We start from the raw sequence: 15,178 nt of genomic DNA on the forward strand, positions 1-15,178 counted from the left end.
CCATTTTCATAAACTCTTAATGGACACAAGGTGAATATCATAGTGTATCCTATGCAAATATGCCAGCTTGCAGTTGGATTTTCCGTTAAAGATAATAACCATAAAGTAAGTTACAATAGTCAGATAAGCCCCAAAACTGTTACATTGCTTAAGCTCTATAACTACAAATATAGCGTCCATGTGAGGGTCTTAAAGAACTTTCTTCATTAATCCCCAATTGCCTGAACAACTTCATACGACTTTGAGAAGTTAAACTTGATTTATATGTCAAATATTTGCTTAATATTTCCAACATTCCACGTATTATATAGGAACTTACCATACAGAACCATTTTACTTCAGACTTTAATGCTTATCTACCTTAAGCAATGATATGTTGTTCAAATATTTACGAGATCCCCACCAAAATAGTCGGAATGTTGGTATGTTGGCTTATAAGCCACTTCTTTGTGCTGCGTGTGATGTATGTATCAATATAAATATAGATCGGCGTAGTTTGTCTAATGCCCTATTGCTTATAGAGTGTAATGGATTTCTGGGAAGTTTGTGTCTGTTTTTTATATCGCTACAGATACGGGGTGTTTGTGGCACGCTCTAAGGAAGTTCAACGAACTGTTTGCTTTGCTGTCCCTAACCTAAGACATTTGCAAGATAAGTGCCCCACATATGCGGTGCTCGGAATAATTTCATTTCATTTCCACCCCGACTTTTCCGATACACCCTCCCCCAACCCCGCCGAATTCTCCGCTCTAACGGAACCGCTGCATTTTCAGCAGCATATTAATTACACTTGGGGTCATTGTCACGCCGCCAGTTTCATTTATTTATGTAGCAGACTCGGCGCATAAATGTCGGCAACTGTCTTCTGTCTTCCCCTCGATTATTTAGATCCTCCCTCGCCCACTACTTTTTCCGGAACTGCTGCTCCAAATTTGGAGGGCAGAGAAAGTGAGTTCCCTCGATGAATGGAGGAGTATTCATAAGGAAGCAGGATGTAAACTTATTCTGATCTTGAAGAAAGTATATTGTAGCTATGTTTATGGTACAAGAACGAACTATTCATGTAAGGAAAGGATTCATGTTGGACAGGAGTAGCGCTCTTAAAAAGGACTTGGACTGCCATGAATAGCAAATGTAACACCTTTTGGCACACCTCATCAATATTCCTGGGACTGCAGGACTCTGGTAGTCCATCGATCGGGTGGTGATGGTGGTGCTGCTGTGGCTGGTTGTTTCTGGAAGTGGTACTTTTCTCTGGTACTGGTACTTTGGTGGTGCTTTGCTGCTAATACTCGAATCAAGTTGAACCCTGCCGAGGAACTGATGAACTGAGGCAGTGAGGCACTGAGGCACTGAGGAACTTAGGAACTGCCTTCGAGCAGCTGCTCCTTGTGGCTCAGACTTGGAGAGTTTTCCCCGAGACTCCGTGGCTGTTGCCGAGTCGCTGCTGCTTTCGGTTTTGGTTTTGCTTTTGCTTTTGGCCCCTTGCCACGATTCATTAAATTTTTGCTTCATTTCAAATGCGATTGCATGGGCACCGAAAGAGCCGTGTGCGTGTGTGTCCTTGCCGTTGGCGTTGTGTGAGTGCAAGGAGCAGGATTACCGATGGGCGATCGAGGTGGCATATGCGTTTCTTGGCGCGAGCTATGTGGCAAATGCACACGCAAGGAAGCGAGCTCAGCCAGCCGAGCGAAGCGAGGAAGCAAAGCGGCAAGTAAGGAAGGAAGCACGAAAGCGGCAAGATGCACTGCAAGAAATGAATCTCAGATCGTAATAATTATGACTAATGCTATTTAATAGGATAAACATAGCACAAGCATTTTGATTTAAGGGATTATTGAATCTCCACCAAAGCATTTGAACGTGGTTTTAATGGGAGCTGTCTTGAATCCTAAGATTAGGCTTAAAGAAAGTTTGAAGGCACTGTATTTGGACACTCATTTGTTATAAATCCCAGACAGAACACTTTTTAAGACACACTTTTCGCTCAGTGTAGGCAACGAAGGGCGGCAGTAAGGCACACACAAAACTAGGGAGAAGTAGAAATGGCATAATGAAAAGTTTTGCCCATGGGGTGACGACGGGCTTCTCCGCCTCCCGTTTCTGCTTTTTCCAGGAGCAGGAGCAGCCGCAGGAGCAGCAGCAGGACTTGAAGGATCAGTGGCAAACGGCAAACGCAGCCGGTGGTGCTTTTTGTTCTTACCATTTTTTTTTGGTGTAGAAATGCGCGCAAAATGCAAAAATCTCAGCCGCACAAAAAACCCAATAAAAAGTGCATGGCAAAACGGAGTGTGTGAAAATATATGCAAAAATAATGCGCTTGATATAAACAGAAGAAAACACAGCACCAACACACACACACATGCACACTCTCAGATGCCAGGACATAAATAAGTGAAACATTTTCCCCCACCCGACTGAAGGAATCGAGATCCTCAATCGCTCGAGGTCCTTGGCACTGCAGCTGCAGCTGGGCTGTGGCTGTGGCTGCAAAATGTGAGGAAAATGAAATGAAAATGATGAAGCTGCAACAATGCTCGATCTGCCGGCTGGCTGTCACTTGGATAATCTAGAGGAATCCCCGGCCGCTTGTCCCGTGCCAAGACATTCGCTCCTTCCCCCCGCTCCATCCACCAACTTGGGCGACTTTCTTTTGGAGATTTATTTGCCAGCAGGCGGCGGGGACCCGAAATCCACTGGAGGGGCGTGTGTGCACATATTGTGACGTGTCACGCCCAGGGAGTAGTAGTTTGATTCCGGCCACCATCAATAGGAGCTAATTATTTTGGCATTGTTCCATCGGGGGGCTTCCTTTCCTTCCTTTCCGCATTTGGCAAGCTGGGGGTCTTCCTTTTCCCTTTGTTGTCCTGCAGGAAGTGGTCGCTCCGCTGCAAAGGAGTTCCCAATCAAGAGAAAGTGTCAAGTCGAATGAAAAATTGGCTGCTTCATTAGCAGGTTCTTACAAAAGTTTCCAGCTTGCCCTTGCCCATGCACTTTCTCCACTTAGCCAAAAGAAAGGCCACCCGCCAACTTCGCAACACCTTGGCTCAAACAAAGAAACCCCTCATTTGCCTAATCAAAGCTAAGGAAAAACTCCCCTATGCAAATATATGGCTAGGAAATGTGTAAGACTTCTAACCAATTAACTTGCTACCCGAAAAGAAAGCAACTTAAAACGCCTTGCGGCCAATTCGAGCACGGCATGATTTGCCGAAATTTGAATGTGAATGGCGGATCCCCCGGGGGAAAGTTGGGAAAGTCCATAACTAAAGCTGGCACACGCGCTTTTCAGCGCCAACGAAACGGAAAATTCCATCCAGCCAGCCAGTGCAGAATGCAAATGGGCTTTTCCAATAGGCTCATTAGGGTTTATTGATCCCAATCAAAATCACATTTCGCAACATTAACATGACAAAGCCCTCTCGCCAGCCATGTGGATGGTTGCGAATGTGGATGTGGATGTGCATTCGAGCGTCGCTAACCGAGCGATCAACCATTCGAATCGATCCTTGATCGGTAACTGCATCGATCCTTGGAACGGGGAAGTCCTCGGCAAGTCCTTAGGCCCCGGAGCCAGCTGAAAAATTCGCAAAAATCGCAGAGCGCGCGCGCGCTAAAAAATGCAATTAAGTCCCCTCACGGTCTGTCTGGTTTTTGCGTCTGCCCCTTTCCCTTTCCCTGCTAAAAATTTGTAGCAAACGTCTTTGGTTTTTTGGGCTCTTGGTTCTTGGGTTTTGCTGGTCCTCGCTGGTCTGTGGCACATATCCTTGTACCCCAAATCACAACCCTTGCCGGTTTCTTACCCTTTTGTCATTGTTCGGCGATCGGGAATCGGAAATCGGAAATTCCAGGGAGTGGCGGCAAGGTGAGGCAAGGTAGCTCGAGGTTTGGCAAGGTGAGAGGAGCAGGGTTTTTTGGTTTTCGGAGCAAGGTTTCCTCCCATCGACGGCGCAATGTGTCATGGGGTTTTGTTTGTGTTTTTTTCGCAATTGATTTGCGGAGAAAGCATCGATTGTAGGGCAATTGTGCGAAAATTGGGAAAAGTCACGGGAGACATGCGAGTTGGGAAATGTCAAAAGGGGAGGAATCGGAAAACACGTGATAAATCGAAGCTTGCTGCATTTGCTTCTAACGGTTACAAGAAAGTTCTTTTCGAATTCCACACAGTTTATCATTTCCTAAACAGTATAGCCTGAAAACAAAGCCAGTGGATCAGTAAAATATATGATTCAAAGTGCCTTGCTGGATTAATTATTCCAGTCAGCTGTCTTATTTAATGTCTGTTGATAGGATATCATGTATTTACGATCCGTAGTCCACTGAAACAGGAGAATCCTTTGATCCCCCTAATGGAGCAATCGAAGGCTCAACTGGCGCAGATAAGCCAAGCAAATCAGCTAGTGTATTGTAATTCGAGTTACCATAAATCCTCAGCAACCACCCATGGCACACTATCTATCCATCCAGTAACCCCAGCAACTGAACTGACCCAGTTACGCCTCAAACAACTTTCCCACCGCGATCCAAGGAGTCCCACGAAAGTGAAATTGTGGCACTGCTCAACCCTCCGCCGGGAAAAGCGACCCTTGGACTGATCAAAGCTGCACAGCTGCTATTTATTTAATTACCAAATATTTATTGAACATACATTACGGTTAATATCGTGCTGCCACGGCCTCACTCCACCTGGAACTTCTTCTTTTGGGAAAGGGAAAGGGATTGCGATTTGGGTGCGTCTCGAATTTTGCAATTTGCAAGGACTCGGCGAGGATCCTTTTGGGTTCTCAGCCCTTGCCCAAGATTAGGCAAACAGGGTGGCGAGTGGGTCTCTCAAGGCTCAAGGGTGCCGATGCCAATTCCCATTTCCATTCACATTCCCATCGATCGCAATTCGAATCGATCCGTTTTCAATATGCAATTGCTAGGGGATTTTCACGTTTTTTTTTGCCATCTTATTCTTTTGCGAAATAATTTATTGCGTTTCTTGAAATTGGCATTTTCGCAATTTGAATTTGAGGCGTTCGGGAGGGTTTGATCCTGGATTGTCTGCAAAAGGGATAATTAGAAATTCCGCTGGCAGATGGCAAATTTCCCTGCTACGCAATAAACCTTAATTAATATTTATTGCCAAGAAAAAATCGTGAAAAACTGTATTAAATTGAGTGTCATAAGCTCTTTCAGCCTCTGGCACTTCTATTTACATTTATTACAGGAAAAAATGTTGAAAAAAATCTTTCTTATTGTACTTTTTTTGAGGTATTTTTTTCCATTGGGACTTCTCTCGCCTGAACACGCTCCTGCCTGCCAAATAAAGCATTTTGTTAAGCTAATTTTTATCCCATTTCGAACAAAACATTTTCCCAAATTGAAAATGCTTTCCCGTGTCTTTTTTTGTGTGCCGAATCCCTTCCCCTTGTCATGTAAAAGAAAGCACCGCTTCGGGCTTGCCATTGATATGTCTTGGAAAAAACTGAACAAAAAACAGTCAAAATTATGTTATAAATTATAGGGAAAAAGGGTAAATTCATGTTGAAAATTTCAAGTGTTTTGTAATAAGGCGCAATAGTGCAGCCCAGCCGAGGAGCACAAAAAATGCATCAACCCCAGGGATTTTCAATGAAAAACCCATAACTACAAGAGACGTCAAGAAAAAAGGGAAAACAAAAAAAATAAGAATGATGACGAAAATTTAGCTTGATTATGTTTCTTGTTTATGGGTAGATACCCTCACTTAAGGGGTATTTAAAATACCTAAGGCAAGAAGCAAGCATTAGTTTTCAGTAGCAAAGGTCCTAACTATTTGGTTATGTGTGAAGTTCAAAGTTGGCAACTTGAATCTATTTTCTATTAATATGCCCTGCAATAAAACATTTATCAAAACATGGCTTGGAAGAGTATGCCGTGTTCGTTTTCAACTTATATCCCTAGATCCTGATGCGACCGCTTATTGTGCAGCAGAGACCAGAATAGTAATTGAAATGATACCCTGCCACAGAAAGCAACCCAAAAGCAGAGAGCGAAACCCGTGGCAAGTACAAATTGCCGTTACCCGCGAATGCAGCCAAGCAAAAGGCTGCAATCCCACAGGGAAACATGGAAGAAGCTGCCAAAGAGTTGGGCGCAGGAAACCAGAAGCCAGAATCCAGAAGCGAGATCCAGATTCAGATCCAGATCCAGAGGATCGGCGATTCGGAGTAACCTTGCGCCAGTCACTCACCCAGGCCAGCCATACACCACACAGAGGGCCACCACCCCTCGTCGAATGTGCCAGAATGGCAAGGCAATCGCAGGCAGATCCAGGAGCAGGAAAAGTAAAAAAAAACCTAAAGAAATCCTCACCCCACTGGATGTGCCAGAAATAGCATCGCAGCCCAGCTCAGCTCAGCTCGGCTCACCCAGTCCTGCACTGAGTGGCTCTAAGTAAACCCAAAGATTTCACACGCCACGCCGTCAAAGGCGTCAGGCTCATGTTTTTCTTTCTGTTCTGTTTTTTTTTTTTTTTTCGTCCAGTGCCACCAGTACTGGGTACGAAGTAAACCCCCTCCTCTGCGATCCTACGGGTAATTTTTCTGGGAGGGTCTGGCGGCGGGATGCTGGCAAATGCATTTTTTACTTGACGCCTTGGCACAAAGCTGCTGCATAATAATCATATAGACCCTTATCAGGCGATGGGAGTGCGAAAAATCGGGAGACTGGAAAAACCTAATTTGAATATGCAGTAAGGAAAATCGCTGCCTGTCTTTGGCGGCGCAAATTAATGAATATTTCCGAATACTTTATGATCCCTGCCGAATGCATTACTAATTCGGCGATCATTTGCATTCGGGGTGAAAGGGAAACGGGTTTCGCCCTCCATCCACATAGAGTGCTCTTTATCCAGTGGATACATTTCCTGCAGCTCCGTTCTCCACTCGGAGTGGAGCCACCTGTGCCGATGGAGCTACTTAAAACGCAATTACCGCCATGTGGCCGTGATCAACATCCTGGGAAAAAGTACGCTGAGCGCCGAATTCAGATAGGACAATGGATCTGTTGATTAGTGGTCGGAAACGCTTGTCGCCGCATTACGTGACGTCTAACCCATTTGCGGCAGCTCGTAAATAATCGATATGAGCTGGGGGCGAAAGTAGAGCAGCAGCCCAGCCCCATTCAATCCCGAACCGAAACTATAGAAAAATAGAAAACATATTTCAAGCTCGACGATCTGGATCTGGAGTGCCAACCATTTAGCTATCGGATTTCTCAAGTGTTTGTTTCTTGAACAAAAAGTTTCGGCTCCCCCGAAACCCTGCCTCTGGAGCACCTGAAGAAATTGGGAGTCCCTTCTCAACTTAAACATAAACTTAAACTTAAACATATCTTATGAATTTATAGAGCTATAAAATAATTTATTAACTAATTGTGTTTATGGAGGCGTAAGGGTGCAGAAACTTCCTACTTACTTATAGGCTACTATGTGCTAAATATTTGTTATCTATCATATTTTCAGCAGTCAACTTATATTCCTTCAGTGCAGGGGTAAGCTTAGAACACTTGTGTGCCCGCTCTTTAGGGGATTTTAATATCATCGAGTTTCTATGTATTCGAATTGTGTGCGGGGGTTCGTTGTACTCTTTTGTGGCCTCATTTCGCGGAGGGATCTCGGATCCCTCTGTTTTCCACTCGCCTAGGCGTTATTAATTGAAATTTATGCTGGAGCACTTTTAATAGATTTCTCGATATTTAAATTTGTTTCGTTTTCTCAATGATTTAGTGTAATTCGGCTGGGGGAGCGGTTCTTTCTTCGCGGGCTGCTCGGCGATTAAGATCTCCTTCAAGTGAATTGAGAGCGGGAAAGTGGGTTGATTGTGAGATCATCAATGGCATATGTTCCTCTAATTGATCAATCGTAGTTGGTTCCACGGGCTTGTCCAATTTTCAAGGGCTTTCGAGCTAATTGAGACATGGAAAACGGCCATAAAAGTTCTGTTCAGCTCCGTGATCTAATGAATGTTTGTGCCCGATGGGGGTAGTCCCCTTCCAAATTGACTTGTAACCGACACAAAACCCAGTTTCGAGTTCCTAATTCACTGGGTTCTTTTCGTGCAGTTTTGTGTACCAAAAGTGTTTTTCTTTATCTCGCTGTTTACTTTCGAATGAAGGGAGTTGTGATCACAATGGCAGCATCGCGCCTTTGGACAGCTTTATGCGGCATTTCATCCGAAAAAACGCAAAATGGAAAGCTGTAACGACCTTTGTGATCCCATCTGGTTATGGTCTGACATGGGCCATCTGCAGATCCGTAGATCGGCGGCAGAGGTGAGTGTAATTCCCATAAAGCAGCTTAAGACACTTTCCATTCTTTTCCAGCGCTTTTCCGGCCCAAAAAAGGGCACTTAAAATTAAGCATAACATTTTCTGCCCCGTTTGAGCGCTAAGCAAAATGATCAGCGAATGGGATGCTGAGTGGCAGGGGTAAACCTCGTAATTTACATGCCAAGCTGGCCCCTTTTTCCGCCCGAAAACAACCCAGAAACTGGACCAACATCTATCCCAAACCCAAACAGAAAGTTGCTACATTTTATGGCCCGAGGTCGCGGAAAATGAATTAAAATAAAGGGTGGAAAAGCTGCGATGGGAAAGTGCGGCGGGCAGCATCCCGCGATCTTTGCTGCGTAAGTCTCTGAGGATCGCAGGATGCACAGGACCTCTAGATCTTGAACCCGATGAGTGTCCGCCGTAGGGTCACGGATGCGGCTAATGACCGTGCAGTGAGCACAGAAAGTAATGCCCAGTTGCACAATTAGGCAGACAATGCCACCAAATGGCCCCTTTGGAGGAAAATTTGCATTCGAAATCAGCTCGGCGCAGTTCGGATCTTTGTTTTTTTTTTGTACAAGTTTCATTTGGGCTTGTTGTCCCTCTTGTGGACACTTTCTTTGGACAGTTTTATTTTCCTTTGTGATTTACTTGGTCATTGAGACGCGGCGAAAGGGTAAGGCGGATTATCCATAGGGTTCTGCACATCCAGACCCATTTTTTGTTTGGTTGCTTTTATTTGGGATGCTGCGTCATCATTTATCGCTTGGCTTGACCTATTTTGCCAACTTGCCTGCGGGCCTATAAATGTCAGTGGCGTCATTAAAGTTTCATAATTTATGAAAAGCCGGAGTGTCGCCGAAAGTATCCAGTTTTCGGAATCGGCCATTGACTGCAGTAATTAACTGAAATTAGTTTGATTTTCACTTCAAGTTCCCGGTTTTTGTTTCGGTTTTTGAGCACGCGCCAAACCGGAAGCGGTTTCCTCCTTCTGCTCCATTTGGGGTATCTAAAAATAGTGGGCATCGTTTTAGGGGGCGTCTCTGTTTTGAGTTTTGAGTTCTGAGTTTTCAGTTCCTAGAGTCTGTTTGTCAGCACTGCGGCAAATTGGGGCGATCCTGCTGCACAATGCCCATCAACAGTCACTTATTTCGAGATCCCCGCGAGAATCGAAGGATCGAGGGGCGATATGCCATCTTCCCATTGACTGACAGCTGCACAGATCTCCGTGGCTTGTAATTGTAGTGCTCCACTGGCGGCTTGGCTTTTGTTAAATTTCATTTACCGAAATGCGTGCGGCATTTGCTACTCCATTTGGGCTACCGTTATAGTCCTCCAGCCTCCCCAGCCACCCAGTGGCGCAAATTTGGGGCCTTCAAATCGGCAGATTCGGAACCGAAAGTATATCCTTTTAGTCGCATTTTAAACTCAATTAGCGCTCATTAGTGAATAACTGGCGGCACAAAGTGAGCGAATCATTCACAAAACGCACTGCAAGTGTATGCACTGGGAGAAAACGTTTCAGTTTACTTATAGGTTTCAATTTCGAAAGTCACTTGAAATGTAAGATAGATTTTACAAGTGAGAGTTATAAGTTTATTATTGATTTCATGTTGATCTGAATGACTTATTTCTTTGTTGGTGTACTCAAAGTACTCACGATTGTTTCCTGTGCATTGCCAGTGTCTTCCCGACTGCAGAATCGCCCCGGAGCCTAACACGCCACTTCGGAGGCTTGAATCGAAGCCTCTGCAGAAGCCTCCTGTTCGCTCCTCATCGAGGATAAACGGAAACGAACATTGACAACGACAATTGCTTGTTATTTGCAAAGCGAATTCCACCGCTTCGCCGAGTTGCAGAGGAAGCTCTCTAGAGGGGGGATTCCGGGGGAAGACCCCATCACTTCGAGTGGTGGCCCTTCGTCTGTCGGTGCCGGGGCGTAATTATAATTATGAGATGGCAAGGGATGGGATGGCATGGTATGGGATGGCATGGTATGGGATGGGATGTGATGGGTTGGGCTGGCTTGGGTTGGGTTGCCTGCTCGCATGTGGATCGAAGAGCAGGGCAAAAAGAGAGCGCCTGGAGCTGGTGGAGATTGGAGATTGGAGGAGGGGATGGCGGCGGCGAGCAGCATCATTACCGTCAGTCGGGAACCGACTTGAGCTCATCATTGGCATGATTATCGGACGGGAAACGACATCATCAACAGCCGCGCGATTTGGTGCGAGACGCACTTTGACTTGGACAGCGAAAAGCTCTTTATACCCTATCTGAAAGTTAGCAAAGCTAAGTTGAATTTATTATCTACAAGTTTTAATTTCAAATATTTAAAGTTTCATTAATACTATAAATGCTTTGGGATTTAATAAAAGAGTGACATTTAAACTATATTCTATCCTCGTTTACCACCAGAGCATGCACATCTTGAATGAATATGGTTACGAGACTATTAGCACTTCGACTTGGGCAGTTAAACTTGAGAACCTGATGGACTTTTCGTAGAGGGATCTACTGGGGGAATCGGGGAAGCAGAGTGCGTGGCATGTTGTGAGTTTTTGCAACACGCTTTTGTGTCCCCCAGCATCTTCGTCACTTGTCCAGCAGAGAATCCAGCGGAGAATCCAGGGGAGAATCCAGCGGAGAATCCCCAGAGGAGGAGAATTGCTCTGGTTCTTTTTTTGTCCGCCTTGTTCTTGATTTTTTGCCTTTGTTTGTAATGCAATTTTCAAAGCGCGAGAATTACAGCGAAGCAAAACAATGAAAGTCATCTGCATCGCAGTTGAAGTTTCATATTGAGTTGGAGTCGGTTCCTTTATTTGTGTTTGCAATGAGTCTGGAGCCTGGAGCCTAAAGCCCACAGCCCTGGGGTCCGTGGATCGTTGGGATGGGAGATGGGGAATGGGGATTGGGGGATTGCAGTTGGAGTTGGAGTTGTGGGGCCGGACTTCAATTTCAATTTAAATGAAAACAAACTGTGGTCACTTTGTATTTATGTATTTTGTGCCTGTGGTCGCCGTTCATTCAGCTTGTTTGCATCTTTAATGCTTCGTGACTTTTGAGTGTACTTAACGACACAGATGGATGGACTGCATGGAACGTGTAGGATGCAGTTCCAGATACAAAGTGCACTCTGCAATTGCATTGCGCAAAAGGAGACTCGAGATCGAGAGAGTGAGATCTCGTGGGGATGGACCTTTGATCTCGGCGGGAAGTGCTAATTGGTTTATTATGAAGGATGGATGCATGATATTCTAGGGATGATTATTTAGAGTTATTTTTAGAGCGCGAGAAATCCACATTCTTTTTGATTTACATAACTAATTTAATTACTTATATAGCAAGCCATTTGATACGGTTTTTTACTGGCGGATTTCCCAAGTAAGCTAGAGCGATGATAACAATTTGCCTATGCCATGGAACTTGGAAAGTTTTACCGTTACGCGAGGTGACTAATACCAGACTTATCGGAAACACATTCCGTGTGGCCACCCAAGCATCCCGAGTCCGCTGGGCACAATTATTATAACTTCACGCCTTACGAAAATAAACAGAACCATGAATGAAACTGAAAACACAAAACTTGAACTCGAACTCAGACTCAGACTCGAACTCGTACGGCGAAGTGCGAAGAGTCTGGGAAACTGCGGGCAAATCTGCGGAGACCAAGGGCCCGAAGACTGAAGACTGAAGAAAGGGTCGATGGAAGAGGGACGAGGACCCAGATACTAGCGCCTAGGCCAAGTGTGAAGAGCGTTTGACGCATTTTGCACGCCTTCTTCCAGTTAAAACAATTGTTTGTTTCCACATTTTCTGCGAATGCTTGCCTGGCCCGGAATTTTGTACCCCAAGCAGCGACAGCATCTCCTCCCCAGCCTCCCGGCACTTGGAGCTCCCTGGAACTTCAGACACCAGAGCCCAGAACTCGGAATCTGGAGCCGCAGAACCGCAGAATCCCAGAAACCAGCTGACAAACGGAAACGCCGAGCGCCGTCTGTCATATTGCGCCAAAGTTATTTTGAATATGCAAAAAATTATGAAAATATATCTCGCGGAAAAAAGGAGCTGAAAAAGCGGAGCAAAACTCGGAGCCAGGAAAAATGAACTTTGGGAAGAAGATTGGTCCATGATGGAACAGTCAATGCATACAGAGATCTGTGCACTTAGCATACCCTAGGAGAGGGTATGCTAGATTTAAGATAAATCAAGAGGCATTCTTACAATATAATCAGTTCTTAAAATATAAAACACTTTAAAGAGGAATTTAAAACATCCACTAATCAGCTGGTATTATAAATGCGAATTTAAAGAGGAATTTATAACTTCCACTAATCAGCTGGTTTTATAAATGCGAACATTCATTCAAAATTGGGAAGATCGTATAAGAACCTTAAGTACCCTACCAAAAATATAAAAAACATTTGTGATTTTTTTTATTTATTTACTTTCATAAAATGATTTTAGAATAGAGAATGATTATTTAGGACAAAACGATCGAAAGACCAGAAACATTTTGCATTTGCTGCAACCTTTTGCTTTACAAACAATGAGCAAGGGTATTCGAAGGTTCGAGGCTGGCTTTTATTTATTTAAGTTTTTTTTGCATAACCGTCTCGTTATATATTTGCCTTTGTAGTTGTTGTTGGTGGCGGTGCTGCTGTCGCTGCCTGTTACTTTGTTGTAGAACATACAAAATCCAGAGACGCGGAGGGAATCCAGATATTCAGGCGGACAGGCGGACAAACGGACGGACAAACATTCGGACGGACAGGCAGACAGTCCAAGGGCTCAACAAAGCCAACAAGTCGACGAGGGAGACGAGGAAGGAGGAGATGGAGATGGAGTTGGGATCAGATGGGATGGATATGGATGGTGGGTAGTGGGTATGTGCTATGCTATAGGCATGGCATGGAGACATGCATATTTGAAGATCATAAAACAACGCCAGCAGCAGAAAGAGACGGACAGAGGCGCAGGCCTGCCAGTTGTTGTTTCGCTTCGCAGGCGAGTGTGAAATTGTCAAGTTGTTTAAAGTTTACGCAGCGTATTAAATATTTGCCAATCGGCGTTTATAGATCTCGGCTGATCTTCGGTCCAGACCCGCCTGTTTCTTCTCTTGTGTTTCTCTAATTTTCACTGTGGCAAAAAAAACCATAAGCCGTTGGAGGCGGAGGCTTCAATTTGCGTGGGAATATTCTAAGCGCTCGTTTTGCGCGATTTTATTTATTTGGTTTATTTTAATGGTTCATTTTTTTGGGCTCCAGATATCGATGAGCATGGTAATGATGATGTTTATTTGTGTTGACAACAAACTTTGCCGCGCAGCTGGATGGCAGTTTCAGTGTGTGCGTGTGTGGCATTGTATCTTTCCTCTGGAGCTACTATCTCATTCTTTTCGACCGTTACGGCATAGATGCTCCATTGGGGCTTCATTTGATAATATGGGTTTGGGGTGGATCACTTTCGGGATTTGGGGGTTTCGAGTGAAAGTGAGAGTTAGAAATGACTGAACATCACACGATGATTTCATAATTATTTCAAGGTCTAGTTCCTTCATTAGATAGCCCGTTTCAAACATAACATCTGTGGACTATCAAACCATTGCTTATAAATAAGTCGGGTAATGGAATGATAAACCCATAGCTCGTATACACAGCCACTCAAAATCGCTTCGAGATAACAAGCCCCCGCCTTGAAATTTCTAGCCCAACTGGTCGGTCCACTCTAATCTGTGTGTGTTTGTATGGGATGCTGGGATGCTGGGATGTGGGGATGCCTATGTAATGCCAAAAGTCTCCACAATCTTCAGGGTCTGTTTTTTATTGTAGTTTGCTGTGTTGGCGAGGAGTTTCTTGAACCTTAGAGAAAAGGGGCGGGGGAGTGTGGCGACCGGGGGCTTGTTTAATATAGCTCCACTTGTGAGGGGGCTGCTTTGAGTGCAGCTCCAGTGTAAACACACACACACACACAGATACAGATGCAGGCACCCAGAATAGTCAGAGTTACACTTGCAGTACACAGTACATAAGCTGGCATGGATGCATTAACTAAATGCATTGACCTTTTGGGCTCCTCCAGTCTTTACAGCCCTCACTCAGCCTCTCGACTCACTTGGTGGCAGAAATACGAGTTTTCCGTGTATCTATCCCCATGGATGTAACGACCTAACTGCACGACTTCCACTGCATCTCTGTATTTGTATCTCAGCTGCAGTGGTGTGGTGTGGTGTGCGGTGTGGTGTGGTGTGGTGTAGCTGGGGAGTGGTTCTTGAACTTGTCCTGCATCTTTTCTATGTATCGCACGCCTCTCACTCGATTCTCCTTCTTCGTGTTGGCGTCGATGGCCATGGGGGCATTTGATTTGCTCTTTTATATTTTTAGATGATCCCGAGGCCAGAGCAGCCAACTCTTTGAAAATTGAAAATGGAAAGGGAAACTCTGACTTGGGGGAGCATTCAGTTGGCCGAGTTGTAATTGCCCCAAATGGATGTCTAACTTGAACTCTGTCCTGGAGATATTTCAAGATCTTGGAGGAGGTCAGAACATTCTCAGTGTAATTTATGGGCAGAGCAAACCATATATGCATACATATTCTTTTATTAATTTCCCAGATTATGCATTAGTACTTATTCATACGTTCCTTCACACTTAATCTCTCAAATTCATTATACATTTTTCGCTGAATGGCTGCAGCCATGCTCATTACACATTTTTGCACACATTCATTTGGCATATGTCGCCGCCTCCTTCTCCTGCATTTTGTCCAGATTCTGATCGGAAGTAAAGTGGCATGCCCGTCGCATATTAAATGTGGAAGGAAAAAATCAACCAGACGAACCGATATTATTCCCACGGGACCCATGGACTCATGGACTCATGGA

At 44.7% G+C, this 15,178-nt stretch overlaps 1 protein-coding gene across 1 annotated transcript in view; it reads left to right on the plus strand.

Annotated features, from left to right (window-relative positions):
• LOC122621232 (tyrosine-protein phosphatase 99A) overlaps nucleotides 1-15,178 on the plus strand; it is a 234,771-nt gene that overhangs the window by 11,285 nt on the left and 208,308 nt on the right. The window lies entirely within an intron of this gene.

The sequence above is a fragment of the Drosophila teissieri genome, chromosome 3R (assembly GCF_016746235.2).
Source record: "Drosophila teissieri strain GT53w chromosome 3R, Prin_Dtei_1.1, whole genome shotgun sequence".
In the NCBI taxonomy this organism is placed as follows: domain Eukaryota; kingdom Metazoa; phylum Arthropoda; class Insecta; order Diptera; family Drosophilidae; genus Drosophila; species Drosophila teissieri.